Raw genomic sequence first — 9652 nt, 5'->3', positions numbered from 1 at the left:
TATGATTTCACGATGATCAAGATTGAAGAGTTTTTATTAGATCGAGCACTCATGGATCATGAGATAAAGTTAAAAGAATTGAACCCTAATGTGCCCAAAACAAAACTAGGCTCGAGAGCTAGTCCAAAAATTCCTAGAAATGAGAGTCCAAATTTTAATTCGTCAAGAAGTCCTAATGCACCTAGTTAATCACTAGTACATTTAGGAAAGACTAAGATAACTTACAAGGCATAATAGTAGTTGTGAACGGTATGACTAGCTAGACCACCTCCTATTTACTTTGGTACCTTATCATTGCTATTAGTGATCTAGATGTGCACGAATAGTGCCCTTGTTGAGCAATAAGTATTTAAAAACATGTACTATTGAGTTTAGCTTAGATCGATCAGATAAGATAATGCGCCGGAACTACTTCAGGTACCACAATCGTGAGTGGATATGGGTCAATTATCTTTTGAATAAGGTCACTAGTTCTTAAACTCATCCTGAGAGGGCATGAGGGACCTCACAGGTCAACTTAGTAGTTTGCCAGTATACGGGGTAGCTCTCAAAATTTAATTTGACTTTAAGGTCCTAACGAAGAGGCAAAAGCTAATCTTACCAAGATGATGTTTGGGAGATTCGATGCATATTTCTCTTTATGAGATTGAACTATGATAAAGTCACACCTTCCAGATTTAGGATACTGATGATTTACTTCCAAGATATTGTAAGCTAGCTAAGTAAGATGAATAGAAAAGTTGGTTCACTCTAGAAATCAGACAAGTATTTAGGAGATTCACGACACGAGAATAGATGAGCTACTTTTAGACCTCAATTGGGTTTGATGTAAGTATGAGAACGTCTTCCAAACTTCAATTAGGTTTGTGACATGCATGAGAACTCCTCAAGACTTCCCAGAAATTAGATATCTACAAAACTTAAGTCGAAACTTCCTTAAGCCTAGATTAAAGTTCATGGTAACCAATTAGATAATGGATACGATTTGTCATGACCCCATTTTCAAGCCCTCGAACTAAAACCTAAAACTTTAGATCTCCTTCCTTTCTGACCTATTTGCACGATTTGAAAGTTCAAACTTATTCTCTTGAATGTTATGAGTAATTTTTATAAAGAAGTTTCAACCGAAAAACATCTCCGAGCGGTTAGATATAAGAATCCATTGCATTTACCTATACCTTCCCTCTCAAAACCCTCTCTCTTTTTTTTCTTTCCTTTTCTTTTCTTTTCCTTTTTTTAAATTTTATTTTCTATTTTTTTTTAATTAAACCAATTGTAGACTCCAAATTAGGAAGTGGGTTGAAGTGACCTAACATGCCCCTCCAAGGTTGACTTTGATTTTTTTTTTTTTTGTTATTTCTTTTAATATTTAAGCATTTTTCTCCTCTATCCTTCCTTCCTAGCATTTTTAAAAGAAAATTTGGTTGAAGTAGGGAGCGTTCAAAGCTGTGTGGTCACATAGGAAGATTATCTCCGAGCATCCATCCATTTTTGTTTTAAGTTTGGGTCTTTCAATTTATATATGTTTTTGTTTTCATTTTTTAAATGTTGGGTTGTTTTTTTAAATTCCCCCAAAAATTTATAGTACTTTTAGTTGTCCATCGGTCCGTTCACGCCATAGTTCATGATTTGAAACCTCAAAAATCAAATTGTAATAACATGTGTCATTGCAAAGATATTATGTGTGAGGGAGAAAAGTATCACTCGAAAGACCCTTGTGGTTGTCTTTGGTGCTAGAGTTCATCGAAGTTTGCATGCTCATAGGAGAAAAATAATATGAGACCCCTCATCAACTGGAGAAAGGAATAAGTGCGAATGAGAACACTAGGCCTCAAAGGGGGCGGATTTTGAATTATCCCACATCAGCTGAATAGGAGAACAAAACATTCTTTATAATAGTATGAAAATCTCTCCCTAGCAGACGCTTCATAAAAATCTTGAGGGGAAGCCCGAGAGAGAAAGTTCAAACAGAACAATATCTGCTAGTGGTGGGCTTGAACAGTTACAGATAAGTTGTTGATATTGAGGGGTTGAATCAACCAAAAACATCATCGATCATGGAGAGCCATTCTATATAAGGTCTGGTGGAGTTGTTGAACGTATTTATTGAATGATAAATTTGCTAATATCCCTCCATATAAACCTAAGTTTGCTCACAAACCAATAATAAATACTAGGGATATCATGAAACTCACTTTCTATATTACATACTAATTACTAATTTATACAAAGCATAAACTGGGAAGTGAAATCCTAGATTTTCTATGATTCATTGTTTCGTACATTCAAACATTCAAGACTTTGGATTCAAACATATTAAACCGTTGGGTCAATAACTTTTAATTTAACAAAATGATGAAAATCAAAGTTATTGATATTTGGATTTTAATTAACAAAGAGATCACCAGAAAAAGAAGAAAAAGTAATAAAAACACAATGAAATAAGAATGTGTTTGTGATGATTGGATGTGTCTGCCTTTATCTCAGCTGTCCTAACGTAATATTTGATTATTTGTGGGGTCCACACTCATTGATTGGTCTCTCAACGTTGTTTGCTAAAAGTTATTAACATAAAAAATTAAGCGTGATTTGTTATAAAACCTTTCATTTTCTTCCCTACAAATATTGACCACTTTTATCATCTCTTGTGGCTTATTGAGCCAACCTTCAAAAAAAATAAAATAAAATAAAAGTGAACTTATAGATGCGTTCGAAAAATTTTAACTTTGTGTCATTCGAGTTATGGGTTACACTCGAACAACCTCAATATGTCAATAGAGAGTAAAAAATCGTTGATGCTCGTCAAGGCGCATTGCTTTGATGTTAGGAATGATGGATTTTTACGATGATATGATATTGTTCACTTTGAGCATAAGTTTTCGTGGATTTTCTTTTGATCTTCTCCTTTTCAATGTGGGACTTCTCTCAATAATCCTCCCCTAGAACTTTCTCTTAATTAGCCAATGTAGAACTCTTCACAGCACAGTTGAGTCACTTTTGACTAGATCTTCGAGACTTACAGTTTCTTTGGTCGAAATTTGAGGGTTCTATTGTAATGGCTAAGTTAAATACATGATTCTGATACCATGTTAAGAATGATGGATATCCACAATGATATGATATTGTGACTTTTCTTTTGGTTTCCCCAAAAGATATAATACCAATGTAGATACTATTTTTTTTATTTATAAACTGATGTTAGTCAAAGTAAGACCAAACATTTAATTCTGATTTAGTCTCGTAAATTGATTTGATTTTGATGGAACATTTGACGTTAATAAGAATTTAGATAGTTTATATGTCGATTTAATGAATAGTACATTAGGAGCATATATTGCTAAAAGAAGTTAACAAGTCTAGATCAATACAATTTCATGTCAACATTGATATTGTTGATTAATGACATGAAGCTTGAATAGATAAGATTGATCAAAATATTAGGGAATCAAATGAAATTCCTAATTTAACCCATTTGTTATCATTACTATTATTATTAGATTTGTAACTTTTAGTAAATTTGTGGACCAAATGTTCATTGTTCTTCTATTTGGTATCATTCTTTTAAGAACTTTTCTCAATGTTCCTCATGTTTTGTGCTCAACAAAAAGTGCATCCCTTTCCATTTAACTATATATATTCAATGAAACGTGAACCATAAAAATGGAGAAAATCGATGCAAAAGTAAGGAGATTCGTTTCATTAGGTATAATGTGTTTTTGAATTCATGCAATTATGCAATTATTAGAAGGAATGTATTGGTGTTCATGAACATGCCAAAGATTTTAAAAACAATATCATTAACCTTTCAATTACATCATCTAATTTTATGAATATAAAATTTAAAACTTTAGTCATTTTTGTTCCATATTTAAGGATTCTATTGGCATGATTAAGTTTAGAACATGGTTCTGATACCATGTTAGATGAACACGACTCTCCACAACAATATGATATTGTCTAATTTGAGCATAGACTCTCATAGATTTGGTTTGGGCTTCCGAAAAGGCCTCATGTCAAACCAATGTATTCCTTTATTTATAAACTCAGGATCATCTCCTAAATTAACAATCGGCTCGTAATCGAAGATATATATCAAATATTGCTAAGCTTATCTCACGTCGAGAATATAGTTCAAAGAATCTCGTATATTATTCAAATTACCTAAAAAATAAATAAATGGAAAAGAGGCCCCACATAAATATTGAGGAAAAGTGAAAGGGGGGGCCAACGAAGTACCTCCTCTTTTGACAACAAAGAGCCGTTGCCAAAGCCACCAAATGCCTCATTCCAATGTTTTCTAAAAGGGCAAATTTTCTTTTCCTTTTTTTTTTTTTTTAAATTTTATTTCTTTTCCTTTTTTCTTTTATTTTATTTTATTGTTCTTAAACGGAATAATAATAATAATGCTAATATTTTCATTTCCATGCTTCTGTTATTGTCTGAGGGAACATTTTTGAAAAAAGAGTTCTCTCATGCCAAATTCCATCCATTTAATTTTTTGAATTAAAATTAAGATAAATATTTTTTTAATAAAAAAATTAGAAGTTCGAATATATATAAGAATATTAACTTCTAAGTTCATCGAACTTTGTTAATATATAATATTTTGTTGTTTAGGGAGACAATTATTTGAAATTATTGAAAAATAAATATTATTAATATATTATATGCTTTTTATTATTATTTAAGATGAGTAGGTTTTAATAATTTTAAGTTCTAAAAATTTGGACATCTTATGTCAATTTTGACTAGGTGTATTAATAATTAATTATTGTCATATTATATAAAATTAATTTTTTTAAAAAATAATATTCAAAGCTAGCTAGATTACCTTGATGCAAGTTTGAGGCTACCTCCAAATTAGGGAATTTTGGTCTCAAGTGATTTGTTGTGTACAACATTGTTCCTTTCATATCATTCAACTCCAACAAGAATAATAATGTGGAAGCTTCTCATCCAAACTCAAAGCCTACATTTTTCGGATACCAAATGAAGAGCTAGGTTTATTTCTCTTTGAACAATGGGTCCACAATACGGCTGCACGTCACCGCACGTCTCACTATGGTCAATCATCTATTCATTATTGGAAAAAGAAAGTGTAGCAACAGTGAATATTATCGTTGTACTTATTCCTTATAACATAATTTGAGGCCAAGTGCTCTAGGGTGCGCTAACCTTTCCAGGCTCATATGTACCTATTTATATACCTCTTCTAAAGAGTGCTCTAACTCATAACTTAAAGGTTTTCGATACTCTTAGCTCTATGTTTCAGGTTTGCCTTGGTCCCTCATCAACCTTGCACTAATTGTGCCTTTGTGGCCTATAAAAAAAGATTTCAAGTAAATCTCATAAGTATAGAGGAGTCCTTTAGTCTTAAAACGGAAACTATACTCCACATACATCGTCTTTTCAAATTATAACAGTAAACTACATGTTCATACTCCTCTTGGGTTATAACAGTATGTTACCTACCTTAAGAATAGTAAAATACCTATTACATTGTCTTTTCATGCTCATACGTACTAGAGCACTTTACATTCCTCCTCAAACCCTCCTCGAGTTCATAGTGGGAGGATTTTTTTGGGTACTCTTAGCTCTGTGTTATGTCTATCTAGGTCCTTTGTTAACATTGGGATAAATGCACATCGAGTCACTATGGCTATTGAGAAGACCCTAGGATAATTCTCACAAGTACGAAGAAGTCTTTCACTCTTAAAGCCGTGTTTGTACTCCACATATGTCGTGAACTAATTTTCAAGATTTCGAAACTGACATTCACTAAACAAACAAATAACAAAAGCAAATAAAATTGTAAAATAAAATGAAAAATGAAAAACCTATAAAATTTAAATCCAAATAAAATTAGATAAACAACCCACCAACTAAATAAAAAAATGAAATCAAATTAAAAAAGAGGTCGTTCAAATTCAAGATTCAATTACAAAACAAAATATAAAAGATTCAAATATAAAATTGGATTGACGCTCCGGAATGACCCCTTCTTTGACCGCTCAGCTCTCGAATGCTCCTCAACCTTGTCCGACAGCTTGCGTACACCTAAAAAAGAAAGAAAAAAATTGATGAGGATAAAAATCCTCATTAAGCAACCTACTTATAAGCTCTCAGCATCCTTATCCTATAGGTATCCACAAGCTTTACTCTAGGCTATTAAAAATTCGGGTCTAGTCTCTACTGCTATATAAGCATCTAGGGTGCCTCAAAGTTTCAAGTGGAACTTTAGCTAGTAATGGACTAACTCTAGGTACAGAGGAGGTTCACCCTTTTCTAGTGTCACAGGTCTTCTAGGCGACAAATTTCATCTTTGGGGTGAACTACTTTTCTGCCTTAGACTTAGAATAGCTTGCTTTGCGTAAGCAGTGTCTTAAGTAGTGTGTAGTTGGTGTCATTGGTTGAGGTGCTACCTCATTAAACTCTCTCTATGATGGAGACAACATAGTGTATGCTAGCTTCCTCCTCATCCACGAGAGGATAGCTCGCAAACCCTACCCCTAGGACCATCTACTCACCCTAGGTGGGAGAGCGACCCCCTGTGCTTGTCAACTACTAAGATTACTCGTGTAATCCCACGTCTCTTCTTAAGACGAATCTACTATGTAGGGTAATCCAACTAAACTATCGGTCACACAAACCTAATTGTCCTAGGTCTGGCTCGACAGTACTGGTACTGGAGTAGAAAGGGAAGTTGAAGTTGTTGACATTGTATCTACTGCTAATCTAGTGAGCTACCTTTGTCGTTCTTTGATTCCATAGAAATTTACTAGGTTAATAACAACATCTAGGCAATTTAAACTATCTCTTATTTTTAGTACTGTAACAGCCAAAGCCCACCGCCAGTAGATATGTCCTCTTTGAGTATTTCGTTTTTGGCTTCCCTCAAGATTTTTAAAATGCAACTTTTAGGGAAAGGTTTCCACACACTTATAAAGATTGCTTCGTTCCTCTCTCCAACCGATGTGAGATATCACAATTCACCTCCTTATGGGCCCAACGTCCTCACTGACATACCACCAGGTGTCTTGCTTTGATACCATTTTTTGATTTGTGTGTGTCATCCTTGCGTAGGGGCCATGCTAATCTTCTCTATATCCTTCGAATTTTATCGGATGTTCGACGACCTACATAACATCATAGCGAACATAAATGTTTAAAATCATAAGTCGTAATATATGTGTCTGTACTCATCATATTAAGGAAGTATCTCGATGCACATGACACACAAATATGCATGAGGTCTCCATAGATTATAATCATGACATAAAATATGATACAAGACATACCTTCATTTATCTATAACATAATAAATATTTGAATTATGCTTAAAATCCTATACATTCTTTCATACATAGCATAGCTTTTATGACAAGATCTAGGAAGGTTTATGCATCATAAATTGTCAATTTTTTAACAATTTTATACAACATGACATAGCTTATCATAGCATAAGATAGCATAACATCGAATAAAATAGCATAGCTTAACATATCATGCATACATATGACACATGCAGGGGTAATGGGGCACTCGTCATAATACATAATACAATTATACGATTATGTAGAGTACTCACTTGGTTATCCTAGGCCGGAATCACTACTCCTTGATGAAATCATCCAACCAAGCCAATAGTAGAGTCACTCGCTTGGTTGACCTATCCTTAATGCTAACTTAATGGTGCTCTTTGAAATTTAATTCTACTTAAATACTCCACCATCATAACTTAGAATTAACTTATAATTCTATTATGAAAATTGGCTCACATAGTTTTCCATAAAATTAAAATTCTATTATGGAAATTGGTTCACCCGATAATAATTTAAATTTAACACTAAAAAATTTAATTAGCTAAAAAGTAGTCATAACAATCTTAGATGCCGAAAAAACATATTAGACTCAAGCTGGATTAGCTGAGAAGCCGACCTTGAGCCATTAGAAAATGTATTCTCTAACTGGTTACGAACCGCTCAAGTAGAATGACGTTCAAGCTGGATGAAAGAGAAATTGTTGTACCTTAGTAAGCCTAAGAGACCGTATTTTATAATAGAGTCCAAGTCTCCCCTTTATTAATGTACACTTTCTCAACTTGAAATATGGGGGACAACTTTATTTTGTTCTCTCTTTTTTTTCTTTTTAATTTTGGTTATGGCACTTTTCTTATTTTTGCATACTTATCTTTATTAAGGAAATTAAACTTAGGGTTCCTGTTCTAAGTTATTTTCCAAACAATTTGAATCAACATTAAAACAATAGATGTTACAGAAATGGCCGCCAAAATTCGAAGATAGTTTAATCGTTGCAAAAGTTCAAGAAAAGTAAAAGAACTAAAATTCTAAAAAGTGTCTTGAAACCAAAACATAAAACATAATATCGTTTACACTAAAAAAAAAACGAAACCACGTTAGACGTGAATGCCACAAATAGATCAATGACGATTGCATGCCAGGCTAGCCATGTCGTCGTCCGTGCTGAGAAGACGTCCAACCCGCGAGCACACAAACAAACTGTGGGTCACAAACCCTGAAGAGTTGTGGCAGAGTCTAGGGTGGGAGAAGGGGTCATGGAGGCCCAGCTATTAGCGTAGAATTGTTGGTTGTCGTATAAGGTAACTCTAGAGTTCATGGGTATCCTGTGGGGGTTCACTGACCGGAATGAACATGCTGAAGAACAGGGTGCTAGGCCTGCCATCCTCGTCAAGGAGGTGAAGAACACAAATAATAATAATAATAATAATAATAATAATAATAATAATAATAATAATAATCTTAGGGTTACTTTTTCTAAATTTGAATTGAACAAAAAAAAAATAATAAATATATATATATATCTCCCTTTTCCCTTTTTCAATAACTAGTAGGAAAACAGAGAGAAAAATTAAATTCTCAATAAGTTAAAATGAAGCAAAATTTTAATTAATCTAAATTAATCCATAAAATAATAATATTAGTCTATAGAAATGACTCGAGAAAATACGTAATATTATATAAAAAAAATAAAAGGGAGAATAAAAGAGTAATTAATATTCAATGTCCAACTCCCGAATTTAGAGGTATAAATGGATTGTTTCCTTGAAAAAGAAATCATTAAAATAAACAAATAAATTGAGCTTTTTAATCTAAATAATAAAATATTTTATCGTAATATAAAAATATTTTTGTATTGTAAATATTTATAGAAAAATATTATATCTAATAAATAAAATGATGAAATTATTTCGGTTTAGATCTTCAATAATAAATTATCGATATAATGATGATATACTTTATGGTATATCAAAATATACTCTATTAATAATAAAAATGGCATATTTTAATCTAAAAGAAAAGGAAAATGGTCATATTGCAAAAAAAAAAAAAGAAAATCAAATTTTTAACAAATTTACTACCCATTATAATTTTTCTTTTTTTCTTTTTTCTTTTTTAAAAAAAAAACGCCATTATTTTTCGTAAATAAATTAACTAATAAAACATACTAGACACAGAATGAATACAGCCTAGAATAAATTAAATAAATAAAGATATGAAAAAGTAATTTAAAAAAAAAATAATAATAAAATCTGAAGAGGGCCCTACTTCCAAAGCATGCTATATAAATAACCACAAAATCACTTTTATACATCAAAACTTCTCTCTTCAAA

The 9652-nt window shown here is 32.3% G+C and overlaps 1 non-coding gene across 1 annotated transcript; it reads right to left on the bottom strand.

The window, feature by feature from the left end:
- Positions 1-7037: 7037 nt before the first annotated feature.
- LOC111500025 lies at positions 7038-7145 on the bottom strand. Its single transcript, XR_002721039.1, has one exon. It is a non-coding gene; the product is annotated as a U6 spliceosomal RNA (small nuclear RNA).
- Between the last annotated feature and the right edge of the window lie 2507 nt (positions 7146-9652).

Source organism: Cucurbita maxima, unplaced genomic scaffold, assembly GCF_002738345.1.
Source record: "Cucurbita maxima cultivar Rimu unplaced genomic scaffold, Cmax_1.0 Cma_Scf00027, whole genome shotgun sequence".
In the NCBI taxonomy this organism is placed as follows: domain Eukaryota; kingdom Viridiplantae; phylum Streptophyta; class Magnoliopsida; order Cucurbitales; family Cucurbitaceae; genus Cucurbita; species Cucurbita maxima.
Note: the sequence above shows the minus strand (reverse complement) of the source record. Positions and strands in the feature narration are given on the sequence as shown.